Genomic DNA, 15,544 nt, shown 5'->3' with positions numbered 1-15,544 from the left:
ACGGATAGTTTATGACGCAGAATATAATTATTTGATATTTTCGATATTGTTTATTAAAATAAACAAATTTGATATATATATATATATGTATATATATATATATATATATATATATATATATATATATTATATCAATGGTATTCCGGGTTTGACTCCGCGTTAAATGTTGTTGGTTTTGATAAAAACCATTTTGACGACGTTTCGGCAAGATCTCACTTGTCATTTTCAAGTCTCTCTGGATGGTCTGCTCATGGACCATCCAGAGAGACTTGAAAATGGCAAGTGAGATCTTGCCGAAACGTCGTCAAAATGGTTTTTATCAAAACCAACAACATTTAACGCGGAGTCAAACCCGGAATACCATTGATATAACATACAGCTCCCGCGGAAATATCAAAACTAACATATATATATATATATATATATATATATATATATATATATATATATATATATATATATATCTAAATTAACGCATCACTTTAAAATGTACCAAAAGTTTGAAGCTATTTTTCTTCTAAACCGCTGATTGGATTTCAATGATTTTTTTTACATTATAAGTTTATTTCTAAGTAATGACTGTATTAACATTTTTTGAGAAGTGTTAACGTTTGACCCATATACAAGGTGTTAAAATAAAGTTTTGTTTTTTCATGTTATTTGCAGCCTGTGGAATTTTTTAGAAACAAACGCTACATCTTATTAATACTACAAGATAGTTTCATCTTTTGTCAACATCCAATCAAAGATACCTCACACCTGCTTGCATTTTTACATTTTTAAACGACAAAACAAAATTAAACAACTATAAGTTTTTCTGTTTAATATACTCTGTTACATTTTTGTCCATGTGCCATTTACTATTTTTCTTCACCTTTTCCTTTTTCTAATCCTTCTTTCCAATTTATGATGTCCAAAAATTTTTTAAATCGATCCTACCACCTTTTACGTAGTTGCTTTCTTTTTCTTTTCCCTATGGGTCTTCTATTCAATACCATTTTAGCCATTCTATTATTTTCTACTCTTTGCACATTTTCTGTGTGTAGTGCTACTAATTGCTTTTTTGTTGTTCATCTCCAACCCTCTTCAGTATTTATTTCTCCAAATATCGATTGTAGTATTATGTATGTGAGAATTCTGGACTGTTGAACCCCTACTTCCCTAATTATTTTACATCAAAAATTATCAGATACTACTTGCAAAGGACTGAAATCTGTATTGACAACAAATGTAAAATTATTTTATATTGCTCCAAAATTTTCCAAAAATATAAATAATATATTTTTCAGAGTATTGTAAAAGTTAGGCCACAAGTGGTGCACAATGTGTATTACGGGTTGCGTTTAGTCACAATAAACTTAGATATTGACACTGTTTGAATTGTCAGTATTTTTTAGTTTATGATTAATAATTAAGTTGATAAAATGTAGTTAGTTAAGGAGAAAAAAGCAATAATAAAAATGTTTTTACTAGGGCAATAGTGCGCGCACTGTCAGTTCTTTATTTACCGTAAAATTTCCCAATGAGCAATATGCAATACATTCAGCAATTTTAAAAATGTTTGAAAATATTGGGACTGTGATTCCTAATTCGACGTGTACAAATATTGCTGAGGTACCAAGAAATTTAGAAAGTTAAAATGAAATCAATGTAGTAACAGCAGTAGTTGAAAATCCTACAAAAAGTTCTTAAACCATTGCACACCAGTTCGATATTTATAATTTCAGAGCCTTAAATTTTTTGAAAAGAAACAAATTCCGTTCGTACAAATTTCACTGTCATTAAGAACTAAGAACAGGAGATGCTAAGAGACGAGCGGAAATTTTTTTAAGATAAAAAAAAACAAACAAGGTAAATACCAAATGGGCACACAGCATCTTCGTTATTAATGTTTTGGTACATGCACTTGGTCCAGCTTATTCCAAACATGTGTTTTTTTCTAATCCCTTAACCCCAGTTTGCCGGAAAAGAGGAAAAATCGAATTAAAAAATCTACAGTTTTTTCGATTTTCCGGCAAAACGGTGCATAATTTTTAGCCACGTGTTTAGATTTTTTTAATCAGCAAGTCACCCTTAATCAAAATAATTCAAATTTCAAACAAAACATACACTTTTAATTTTCTCGAAATTTTTAGCAAATACATACATCCAAGTGGAAATTTTTCTCACGAACAGTTAGATGTAGGAAAATTATGAGTATGGCAGAAGAACGAGCGGCCAATTTTATGTAGGAAATGTCCATTCGCTTGACACTCGAACCAAAATTGACGCCAATATAGTCGATTAACGAAATTTGATAAAAATCCAATGGTCTACAGTTTTTTCGATTTTCCGGCAAAACAGTACATCATTTCTGGCAACGTGTTTAGATTTTTTTAAACAGCAGGTAACCATTAATCGAAATGATTCAAATTTCAAACAAAATATTCCAGAAGAACGAGCGTCCAATTTTATGTGAGAAATATATATTCGCTTGACTCTCGGACCAAAATTGACGCCAATATAGCCGATTAACCAAATTTTATAAAAATCCAAGGGTACCCCCTTGGAAAAATTTTTCCAAATTTTCCAAAAAAAAAATTTGTTTATTGCTTTGGTACATGCACTTGGTACAGCCTATTCCAAACATGTGTTTTTTTCTGATCCCATAACCCCAGTTTGCCAGAGAAGAGGAAAAATCGAATTAAAAAATCTACAGTTTTTTCGATTTTCTGGCAAAACGGTGCATAACTTTTAGCCACATGTTAAGTTTTTGTTAATCAGCAAGTCACCCTTAATCGAAATAATTCAAATTTCAAACAAAATATACACTTTTAATTTTCTCGAAATTTTCAGCGAATACATACATCCAAGTGAAAATTTTTCTCACGAACAGTTAGATGCAAGAAAATACTGAAAATGGCAGAAGAACGAGCGGCCAATTTTATGTGGGAAATGTCTATTCGCTTGACACTCGGACCAAAATTGACGCTAATATAGCGGATTAACGAAATTTGATAAAAATCGAATGGTCTACAGTTTTTTCGATTTTCCGGCAAAACTGTGCATAATTTCTGGCCACGTATTTAGATTTTTTTAATCATCAAGTCACCCTTAATCAAAATAATTCAAATTTCAAACAAAATATACACTTTTAATTTTCTCGAAATTTTCAGCTAATACATACATCCCAGTGGAAATTTTTCTCACGAACAGTTAGATGTAGAAAAATTCTAAGTATGGCAGAAGAACGAGCGGCCAATTTTATGTAGGAAATATCCATTCGCTTGACTCTCGGACCAAAATTGATGCCAATATAGCCGATTAACGAATTTTGATAAAAATCCAATGATCTACAGTTTTTTCGATTTCCCGGCAAAACGGTGCATAATTTCTGGCCACGTATTTAGATTTTTTTAAACAGCAGGTAACCATTAATCGAAATATTTCAAATTTCAAACAAAATATTCACTTTTAATTTTCACGAAATTTTCAGCAAATACAGACATCCAAGTGGAAATTTTTCTCACGAACCGTTAGATGTAGGAAAATTCTGAGTATGTCAGAAGAACGACAGGCCAATTTGATGTAGGAAATGTGTATTCGCTTGACTCTCGGACCAAAATTGACGCCAATATAGCCGATTAACCAAATTTGATAAAAATCCAAGGGTACCCCCCTTGGAAATTTTTTTCCAAATTTTCCAAAAAAAAATTTTGTTTATTGTTTTGGTACATACAGTTGGTCCAGCTTATTCCAAACATGTGTTTTTTCTGATCCCTTAACCCCAGTTTGCCGGAAAAGAGGAAAAATCGAATTAAAAAATCTACAGTTTTTTCGATTTTCCGGCAAAACGGTGCATAATTTCTGGCCACGCGTTTAGATTTTTTAATCAGCAAGTCACCCTTAATCGAAATAATTCAAATTTCAAACAAAATATACACTTTTTATTTTCTCGAAATTTTCAGCGAATACATACATCCCAGTGGAAATTTTTCTCACGAACAGTTAGATGTAGGAAAATTCTAAGTATGGCAGAAGAACGAGCGGCCAATTTTATGTAGGAAATATCCATTCGTTTGACTCTCGGACCAAAATTGACACCAATATAGCCGATTAACGAATTTTGATAAAAATCCAACGGTCTACAGTTTTTTCGATTTTTCGGCAAAACGGTGCATAATTTCTAGCCACATGTTAATTTCTTTTTAAACAGCAAGTAACCATTAATCGAAATAATTCAAATTTCAAACAAAATATTCACTTTTAATTTTCACGAAATTTTCAGCAAATACAGACATCCAAGTGGAAATTTTTCTCACGAACCGTTAAATGTAGGAAAATTCTGAGTATAGCAGAAGAACGAGAGGCCAATTTGATGTAGGAAATGTGTATTCGCTTGACTCTTGGACCAAAATTGACGTCAATATAGCCGATTAACCAAATTTGATAAAAATCCAAGGGTACCCCCCTTGGAAATTTTTTTCCAAATTTTCCAAAAAAAAAATTTTGTTTAATGAACGTATAGCGACATACGACATATAACATGACACTGTGGATGATATTAGATACACTATAAGAAAAATTTGCTTTATTGGCCTAAAGAAGGCCTCTGTATTATTTTAAAAATTTAATAAATGACTGTAGATGGCAATTGATTGGATCCCCGTCACATGCAGTCGAAAAATAAATTTTTGATTACGAATATTTAGACACAATATTATTGGCCATTTTTGTCTGAAGAAATTGTTTTGTAAATTCTTTCTGTTGTTTTTGTGGACACAAAATACAGTTCTCTTATCGATCTCAGCATTCCATACATTTGATTGCTTTTTGCATTTCCTATTCTTCACAGCCGTTTTCCATCACTCTAACACCCAAATACGTCAACTCTTTGACTCTTTCAAAACTATGTTCTTGTTCAATTTATACAGTTGGTATTTTTCATGATCTTATAGTGTGTCCTCCATCATCATATATTTAGTTTTCTTTTGATTTATTCTGAACCCATGTGTATTTGCTTCTTTTGCTATTTTTCTTATAGTTCTTTTCAATTTGTTTTTCGTTTTAGCTAATATTGTTACAAATACGTTGGTGTTCCGGCATATATTCAGATCTTAATATTTCAGCTGTTACTGATGTCACTCCAGGACTTTTATTATTTTCTAATTATGTGTCATATCTTGTTTCGTCGTACATAGTTCATCCATGTTGGCGCACATGGATATCAAAAAATTACATAACTGCATTTTCAAAGTAAAGACCCTATATAGTAAGATCGTAAAGTTTGAGCATGCCATAAAATTGGTGAGGATAAACGATTAGATGTTATGATGGACCCTAAAGAAAAAGAAAAACTTTGGTTTAACTTTTAACTGTCATAAAACATGTAGTATTACTAATAGAATAGTTCGGTAGCTGATAAAAAGCTAAAAACATAAAAATTGTTGTTTGGAATGAAATTGAAATGAAATGGTAAGTAAATGGTAAAGAGTAGCTTTTACATAAAACTCATATTACAGTTGTAGAAACAAACATTATAAAATTAAAATTAATGTAATAATAAAATTTAAAGTGCAGACATATTTATAGTCTCAAGTTTATTATTAATAAAAAGAAAAATCGATCATCAACAACTCATTTATCAAGAAACTTAAATTTACCCGGAAAAACAGTCAAGAAAAAAGATAACAGTAGGATATACTAAATTACTTACTCACAAAAAATGGAAAGAATACGCATAACCGACTAAAATCTTGTTGTACAGTAATTACATAATTAAATAAAGGATATACTGATTACTGTGCACGGGAGGCATGAATTGTAGCTGAAATCTATCTTATAATTTGTAAAGAAATTTAAAATAAATATAAATGAGCTTTAATAACATAATAATAGTCTCCCTTTATATCAGTAGTGCGGTTTTGGCATTATATCAAGGTGTACTAAGACAAAGAATGGTTAAGTGCTATGTTTGGTCCCCATTTTTTTTATAGTGCAGAAGTGTGGACGCTAAAAGTATCGATCATGAACAAAATTGAAGTATTGGATATGTGGGTTCATAGATGAATGCTGAAAATACCTTGGACAGCAAGGAAAACTAATGAAGAAGTACTAAGGAGCGTCAACAAAGATAGAGAACTGCAAAAGACTGTTAAACACCGAAAAATGTCTTATCTGGGACATATAGTAAGGGGAAGTCGATATTAAATGTTACAACTGATCCTTAAAGGCAAAATAGAGGGCCGTAGAGGTGTAGGAAGGAAACGGGTTTCTTGGTTGAGGAACATTCGTGAACGGACTCGGATATCAAATGGAGGGCAATTATTCCATATTGCAGAAGACCGAGAAGCCTTCGCAATGGTGATCGCCAATGTCAGATAATTTTGATATGGCACGCGAAGAAGAAGATCAGGGTATTCTCCTATCTCTTGGTATACAAGGATAGTAAGAGGACCAGTGCTGCGCATCAACTGCCTATTATTACCCCTGATTTTACCCAAGGTACTCATTTTATTTATACTAAGTGGACCTGGGGCCTTTCTCTGCTCTGAGATTCCATTTCTGGCTTTCTGCATACAAGTCAGGCTCTATTAGGCAGTCCGTATTATAGTGTAGGCCTATACAAAAAGTGCTAGCAGATGAGGACCATTTCAAGGGGAACACTATTACATTAAAAACTTAGTTAAAGGAGACAGTAATAGCTATGATCACAAAAATAACAAACAAGGAAGTGGTTCAAATACTTCAAAAAATAAAGAAAAGAAAAGCAGTTGGACCAGATGATATTCCTGGGGAAGTGTGGAGAGCATTACGAGAAATAGGAACAAGTTGACTTACAGGTTTATTTCATAGAATTATGGAAATTGGACAAATGCAAAACGAATGAAAAAGCAGTATAGTAATTAGTACCTGTTTACAAAAACAGGGGAAATATACAACAATGTACAAGCTACAGGGCCATAAAACTGCTTATTCACACCATGAAAATATGTAGAAAGTGTAGAGAAATATCCGAAAATCAGTTTGGCTTTATGCAAGGTAGATCAGCAAATGATGCAATTTTCATTATAAGGTAATTGATGCAAAAATACAAGAATTGAGAAACAAACGCTTATATAGCATTCATTGACCATGAGAAAGCATATTATAGAGTTCTTCGATTTATTTTGTGATAAACACTCAATAGGAAAGGAGTCGCCGGTGAATATGTAAATATTGTAAGAGACACGTATGAGGGAGTAACACCTAGGGTTAGGACAGGTGTGGAAGAGACTGATAAATTTCTGATGAAAGTAGAATTGCACCAAGTCTCACTCCTTGTGACGACGAAACTACAGAGTAACATTCCCTGGTGCTTCATGTATGCTGATGATGTAGTGTTAGAAAATAGTGAAGACGACTTGGTATTACAAAGTAATGAGGCAATAGACGGAGACGAATGCAGTAGAATTAGGGTTGGATGAATGAAGTGGAAGGAATCGAGTGGTCTGTTGTATGACAAAAAATTCCAATGTAGCTGAAGGAAAAATTCTATAAAACAGTAATAAGACCAGTTATGTATATTAAGACCAGCCTTATTACTTAAGACACTAGGTCGATAACGGATTACACTTTTTAAGGGAACGGACAATTTCCGTTGTTCCAATTTCCTTCAATTGGTTGTTACCACTCAGTGCCTAAAGTCCCTTTTTCAAACTGGGAAATTGTACGTTCCCTTAAAAAATGTAATCCCTTATTATCGACTTAGTGTCTTAAGACTTAAAATGTTCGTTACTCTAATTATGTAATTAAAGAGCCATCTGACCTTATTATGTGGCTGGTTCCAACTACTTTGTTTTTCACCGATGATGATCTGATAGGATCGAAAACGTTCTAAAAATTTATAAATCTATTTTGGATAATTTTTAAATTTTAATAAAAATTTTATACCATTTTACAAAGGAAGTTTTTAGTTCATTGTAAGTTTTTTTTTAATTATTTTGTATCGATAACTAAGTAACAAATTAGCAAACTAGCATTCAAATCATCGACATTCTAAAGCTTTAAATATTTTGTATTAAACAAGTACCTCCAAATCCATTTAAAATGCTTTACTTTGTACTGGTAGCCAAAAGTTCTTAAAATTGTGAATTTTTGACCTTAAATTGTTAATAATATAAAAAAAATCCAACAAACCCTCTGCAGAAATCATAGAATTTTGGGTTATTGAGGTCCATAAAACTTGTTAGATACCTAGCCGGATTAAAATCTCCAAGGGGATACTTTTTTACCTTATTTCTCTGGACGAAGGCACAAGAAAGATAGCAGATATCATAATAAAATGGATAAAACCACACATGACGAAAAAAAAACAGATTAATCAAGAACCTGTACTAGAAAAAAGACTGTAGAGAATTACCAGACAAAGAGAAGAGAAGAGGATACACAAAAGAAACAAAACCACTTAAATAGGGAATTTGAATATATAGAAAACGTTAACAGAGAGTAGAAATCAGAGCAGTATTCTATAAGAAAAATAACATCAACAGAAAAAAATTCAAGGCAACCACAAGCCAATGCAGAACTTAGAATGGCGACCTTTTAACAACAAGGAATGATGTATTGGATAGATGGGTGGAATACTTTAATCAGGTACTTAATATAGAGGAATAAGATCAAAACCTAGAAGACAAAAGAGATGGGGCAAGCGTAACAGATGAGAGAGGAGAGGAACCACCAACGATTCTTGTTAAAAACGCAGTTAAAAAATTAACCAGAAACAAATCACCCGGAATAGATAATCTCCCAGCTAAACTATATAAAGAAGGTTGCCACGATACCATAATGGCAATACAGCAGCTCATAAAAGAAATATGTACACAAAAACCCCTCCCCAGTGATTGGAATATTGAAATAGTTTGCACCATACATAAAAAAGAGATATCTTTGAATGCTCAAACCACAGAGAATTTCCACAATACTATGCCTCCGTATGGCACGATATGCAGAACGGATAGTAGGAAAATACCAGGGTGGTTTCAGAGGTGGTTAATTGACAATTCATCAGATCGACACCTTGAGACAATATTTAAAAAAAAAACACTGGAATATGGCATAGATACTCATCACATGCTTAATATTCCCAATAGTGACACACGGATTTGAATCTGGGACCCTAAGACAAGCAGAAAGAAGAAAGATAGACGCCACTGAAATGTTGTGTTGGAGAAGAATGTTATAAATTTCGTAAACCGACCACATGACAAATAATTTAATTCTAAATGTGCTAAAAGTCCCAGCAAAGTCCATCCCCAACAATTAAAACACTTTTGGATCAGTCAGGAGAGCAGACACAAAAAATATGGAAAGACTTGTTATCCAAGAAGAGGTAGGAGGCCTAAGATTACGGGAAAGATTTCCAACAAAATCGATGCGAAACCTATCCATGAGTTAAAAGAAATGACCAGAGATAGAGATCGGATCACTACACTCCCTTCAGGGGGTAAGGATTAAAGAGAGACACTTATCACATATTTATAGACTAAAGCAGCCTACAACTCTGTAAATAGAAGAGAAATGTTCAATGCAATGAAAAAGCTAGGAGTACAAAATCAGTTGGTAAATTTGACAAAACTAACTCTTGACAATTTAAATGTAGAGTACGAATCCAGAGGGAACTGTGTGAACCACATCTCCTCTGGCCACTGTATGTTTTATAGAAAACGACGTCATCGAAGCAAAGAACGAATTTTTATACCTGGGAGAGTTCGTTAACACTGAAAATACTACTACCGTAGAGTTTATTTTGGGCTTAATCTCCTTCTTAAATCTTCAACTAAATCGAGAAATTCAAAGGTAAAACTCTACAAAACAATAATACGCGCAGTCCTAACATATGGTTCAGAGACCTGGACTCTGAACAAAAAGTAATGAAAACATGTTAGGATGTTTCGAAAGAACAGAACTAAGGCGAATCTATGAAGCGGTGAATTAAAATGGAGTATGGAAAAGACGATACAACTTCGAAATTTATAGAATATGCCAGGAACCAGATATCATAGAATATATTTAAAAAAAAAAAGAGAAAGACCTAGGAAGGTTCCTTGATAATATTGATGAAGACATGAGAAATACGTGCTTGGCTGAGGAAGGCGATGGATAGGGACGACTGGCGAAAATTTTTTGAGGAGGCTATGGCCCACGCAGGCTTGTAAAACCAGAATGATGAATGGTGATACTAGAAAAAAATTAAAAGAAACAGTTGGGCTGGTATAAAGATCTAATAAGGAAAAATAAATAAATTAAGTGAAATTTGAGCAAAAATCGTAAAGACAATTGAAGATTTTAGATGAGTGTGGACTGGCAGAACATAAGACAGTGGGCAGGAATGACTACCATACATCTATTTAGAACAGCTGTCAACAAAGTTTTATGAACCAACGTGATTGCCAACATCCACAGAGGATAGGCAACAAAAGAAGAAGAAGACTGGAAAAATTAGAAGGAATGAATAAGTATCGTTGAAAAAGACATTGAACAACCCAAAAAATAGCTATGTAACAATGATTGCGGATGTAGAATCAAAGCATCCTTTCAATACTCACGTACGGAGCACAAACATGGACATTAATAAAGAAAACAACATCAATTATTGAAGTAACACAAAGAGCAATAGAACTAGCAATGCTGAGAATTTCTTTAAAATAAAAGAAGAAACAATTAGATAAGAAACAAAAGAAAAATAAGAGACATAGAAAAACTGTCACGAAATTAAAGTTAGCGTTTGCGAAACATATTTCAAGACCAAAGAACAACAAGTTGCGTAAAAAAATATTAAAAAAAGATCATATCTAGGTAAAAATAAAGGAAGATCTCAATAAAACAAGAACACTGATCTAAAAAAATTACGGGATTAAATTGTATAAAACAGTTACAGGATAGAAGAGCAAAAGGATAATATGTCAAATAAACTCACCTCAAATGAGATAAAATAACGATCTTAAAAAACACACGTTACATATGGATGACAACAGCATTGGTGTAAGAGAAAAAGAGAGGAATATGTCCAAAACTGAATAGACAACTCAAAAGTTATGGCAATTAGGAAGAAAATACATAAATCAAGCCATAATTACTTTAAGAAGGAACACCACCAAGATTACTAAGAAAATATTAAAATTACAAACTATAAATAATTCAAAATTCAAAAAATTGTAAAATGGTGGTTTTTTCTTTAAATATATAAGGTCAATTTAAAATTCTATCAATTATAGAATTGTTACCTCTAAACTTGGTAACATGTATTGAAAACACATTAAACTCCCTTTAAAACCATAAAATTGTCCTTTCCATATAATTTCAGTTGATTTTCAGTTACAAGATTCTATGTTGTAATTTTTATTTGTAATTTTGAAGTTTTTGTGCCCTTTTGATAAATATAATTATATATTTTAGTATTTATATATATTTATTAATTAAAGACTTAACACGTGTGATATATAAGTACTAGTTTTATAAAATAATATTTTTATGTTGTGCACACAATAAAACACTTATTAAAACACATACGTAGTACTTACGTGAAGTTCACTAAAAGTCAGATCACTTTTTGAAAACCGTTTCTTAAAACTCGCTTTCATTTAGAGGCTCCTTTATATATATACACATCCATGAGGGAGCGCCCACGTAGTCGTCCAGTCTGCGCATCACTTAAACTTTTGCGGACATCTCAATGAAATTATCACCCTACAATTAGGAATTGTTTGATAAAGGTAATAGTTGTTGATAAGCTTGGGGTTTGCATTCACGTGTTAGTTCATACATACAATTTTTTATTGTTTGTTGATCATTAAGCATTAATCATTAGGTTTTTTCAGGAAAGTTTTGAATGTTTTTTAAATGCTATTGCTATGTTATATATTTATGTTAATTATACTTTTGTGTTTATATTTTTATTTAATGTTGAAATTATATTACCAAAATATATTAAAGGGGAAATATCTTCAATGGAAAACCATTTTCGTTGAAACAAATAATTTCGACATAAAGTATCATTAAATTTTCTAGGGATGTGTGGTGAGAAATAATATACTCAAACTCTGTGATGGAAATAATTTTTCTAACTGGTTTTTTCAAACCCTTCTCTCTATTCGGATTGCCGAATATAGGCCTTTCCTAATTCTCGCCATTCATCTCTTTTGTAAAACGTTTCCACATTGGTCCTGCAGTTCTTTTAATATCGTCGCTCCAGCGCATTTGCGGTCTTCCTCGTGGTCTTTTTTCTACATATGGCCGCCAATTCCCGATTTCTTTATTCCATCGGCCATCCTTAAGATGTTCGTTATGTCCAGCCCATTTCCATTTCAGTTTAGCTGTCTGTTCGACACAGCATCTTTTACTTTTGTTCTATAACGAATGTCTTCATTGGTTTTATGGTCTTTGAGTGAGATACCCATCATCTGCCGTTCCATAGCTCTCTGAGTTTTTCTGATCTTCTCCATGTTTATTTTAGTGAATGTCCAGGTTTGAGCTCCATATGTAAGTACAGGTAGGATACAGGAATTAAACACTTTGGTTCGCAGTCTTTGAGGTATATTTTTATTTTTAAGTACGTATGAGAGTCTTCCGAATGCTGCCCATCCCATTTTTACACGTCTGCTTATTTCGGTAGTCTGATTTTCTTTGCTTACCTTGACATTTTGACCCAGATATGTATATTTATCTACATGTTTTATCTCTGTCCCTTGGATGTTTATCGTAGGTTTGTCATCTTTGTTTGACATTAGTTTAATTTTGCTGAAATTCATTTTCAGTTCTTTTTTTATGGATTCTGTGTATAGCTCCTCAATCATCGTATTAAGTGCATTCCACGTGTCGGCTATTAGTACTACATCATCTGCATATCTAAGATGGTTCAAGTATCTTCCGTTAATAGGGATTCCCTTATTTTCCCAGTGTATTGACTTACAGATATCTTCTAGTGCAGCTGTAAATAATTTTGGAGATATTGTGTCTCCTTGTCTTACGTCTCGGTTGATTTTTACTGGTCTTGTTTCGATTCCATTAACCAACGTCACTATCATTTCAGCTTGTTCGTAAATATTAAGTATTAATATTCTGCACATGGAGTCGATTCGGTTGTTGACTAATGCTTCTTCTATTGCCCACAGTTCTACGCTATCAAAAGCTTTTTCATAATCTATAAAAGCCAGACATAATGAGAGATTGTATTCGTTAGTCTTTTCTATTAGGATTTTCAAAGTATATAGATGATCACAGGTGCTGTACCCTTTTCTAAATCCGGCTTGTTCTACTGGTTGATATCCGTCAAATTTAATTGTTAACCAGTTTGTAATAATCTTTGTAAAGGTTTTGTGAAGTTGTGAAAGAAGTGAAATTGGTCGATAATTTTTCATGTCTGTGGTGTCTCCCTTTTTGTGTATTAGTATTGTTTTAGCAGTATTCCATTGTTCGGGTATGTTGCCTTCGAATAGACATATATTAAATAGTATTTTTAGATATGTGATGGCTTCTTCAACTGGTTATTTAGGGTAAAATTGTTACTGGAACAGGCTGGCGTCTTAGCTGTACTACCTGCAGGTGATGTCGCTCGAGAGGTATATAAGAAATACTATGTGAAAGCCCAGAATCTAATTGTGCAATGTTTGCATGACAATGTACTGGAAATAATTAAATCAACTACCTCAGCAATAGAGATTATAGGTACCTTGGAGAAGCTTACCAAAAGAAGAAAATTTCAGCACATGTACCAAAAACAAAGGTCATTGAAACAGAGAACAGGGTCTCTAAATACGTTTTTAACAGAATGAAATTAAACTGTGTGGGAACTTGTGCAGGAGGTCAAGTACAAGATAGTGAAGTTGTATCACAGTTACTCTCTGCAATGCCTGAAACATCTTATATTTTTGGCATTCGAACAAAATAAGATCTAAATCACAAATTTTGACAAAGATCATTTTCGAGAACATGAATTTCATGTAGATGTGTAGGATAACTGGCGTGGCCAAACTTAAGTCGTGTTACAGTTGTGATATAATTTCTTGAATAATTATATGGCTGGAACCACGTTTTATTCGGTATTTTATTTTGTATGCTGCAGTATCTAGAAGGGTTGGTATAAGTATGTTGTAACCAACATTTCTTACACTTTTTTTGCCAGCATAAAATTAATGTTTTTCTTAACTTTTTGCAGTTCTAAAATCCGTTTTTTAATTGCATATATGATATATTTGGAGGAGTAACTTGGGTATTTAACCAAAACTAAGGAATTTAAAACAGACAGGGAGTCCGATATAATTATTGCAGAATCAATTGTAGACTGTGACTGTGAACGCTTCGTAGATTACAATAGATTCAGCACTAAATATAGAAAATATGTTATCCAGTTTGTAGGAATAATTAATATTTTTGGAGGGAATATAAAAAGCACATCCCACACCATCCTTAGACTTCGAAGCATCAGTATATTGCCACAGATTCCTCGAAGCTTGCAAGTATTGATTATAATAAGTTAATGTTAATATGAAAATTATCACTATATGAAGGTTTTACAATCTTTATATTTAGAAACAATGAATTATAACGATAAAGATCTAACAAAGTTGAGCTGGGATCATATAAATCACTAAGGATGTCTTGATTAAATTGAAGTGCGATGCACAGTAGTGGAAAATTTTTCTTCGACCAATAGTTATTTGTCAAATCTTGTTCATTTAATACTACTATATTTGAATATAGATTACTGTTGATTCTGGATATTTTAAGAAGAAATTTGTCTGCAAGGAACTGCCTTCTGTGATTTAAATGAGGCTTAATAGCTTCTACATGAAGAGGTTCGACTGAAGTTGTTGTCCTGGCACCAAGACATACACGTAGGACTGAGTTCTGCAAGATCTACTTTGTTTAAAATCTGTGAACTAGCAGAGCCGTACAAGATACATCCATAATCTAATATGGACCTGATATAGGCACGATAGAATAGTAGGGATATTAATTGGAGCTAATAAAAAAAATATTGTAAAATTTCAAATAAAGAAGATTAAAAAATAGATCTTTGAGTTTTTGATTGTAATAAATTCGTTTATTTTGATACTAATTTCCTTTCCTATTACGCAGATACGATTCAACAAAACTTGGAGGCCTTCAAAGTTACGTGATTGAGGTATTTGATATATTTGTAAATATTTAAACTAAATATAAATAATTAAAAACAATACAATATTTGTTTACTTTAACAGAACGTATGGTACTTAACATACCAATAAAAAAGATAACAGGCATAAAATTACACCACAAAATGAGAGACAAAATTAAAAAAGTGTTAACTGGAACCATTACGATAACATTACTTATCTCTAAAATGATTTTAACTAAATCAAAGTAATACGTCATTTCACAATATTATTAGTAGTAAACAATGATAGTAGGTATTAAGTTAATTGACTACTGCAGAAATCATTTTTCAACATTGGACCGTCACCTATTGTGAACTTCTTTTATCCTTTATTTAAGGACTGTCTGATTTTAGGCGTTAATTTTAATTTAATGATTTATATCTTTTGTT

The 15,544-nt window shown here is 32.4% G+C and overlaps 1 protein-coding gene across 1 annotated transcript in view; it reads right to left on the bottom strand.

Annotated features, from left to right (window-relative positions):
* Ms (neuropeptide receptor myosuppressin) overlaps window positions 1-11,689 on the bottom strand; it is a 34,893-nt gene extending 23,204 nt beyond the window's left edge. The window contains exon 1 of the mRNA XM_072546510.1: window positions 11,541-11,689. The gene's annotated coding sequence lies outside the window, so the exon portion shown is untranslated. The remainder of the gene's footprint in view (window positions 1-11,540) is intronic.
* Window positions 11,690-15,544: the final 3,855 nt, after the last annotated feature.

The sequence above is a fragment of the Diabrotica undecimpunctata genome, chromosome 10 (assembly GCF_040954645.1).
Source record: "Diabrotica undecimpunctata isolate CICGRU chromosome 10, icDiaUnde3, whole genome shotgun sequence".
NCBI classification, from domain to species: Eukaryota; Metazoa; Arthropoda; class Insecta; order Coleoptera; family Chrysomelidae; genus Diabrotica; species Diabrotica undecimpunctata.
Note: the sequence above shows the minus strand (reverse complement) of the source record. Positions and strands in the feature narration are given on the sequence as shown.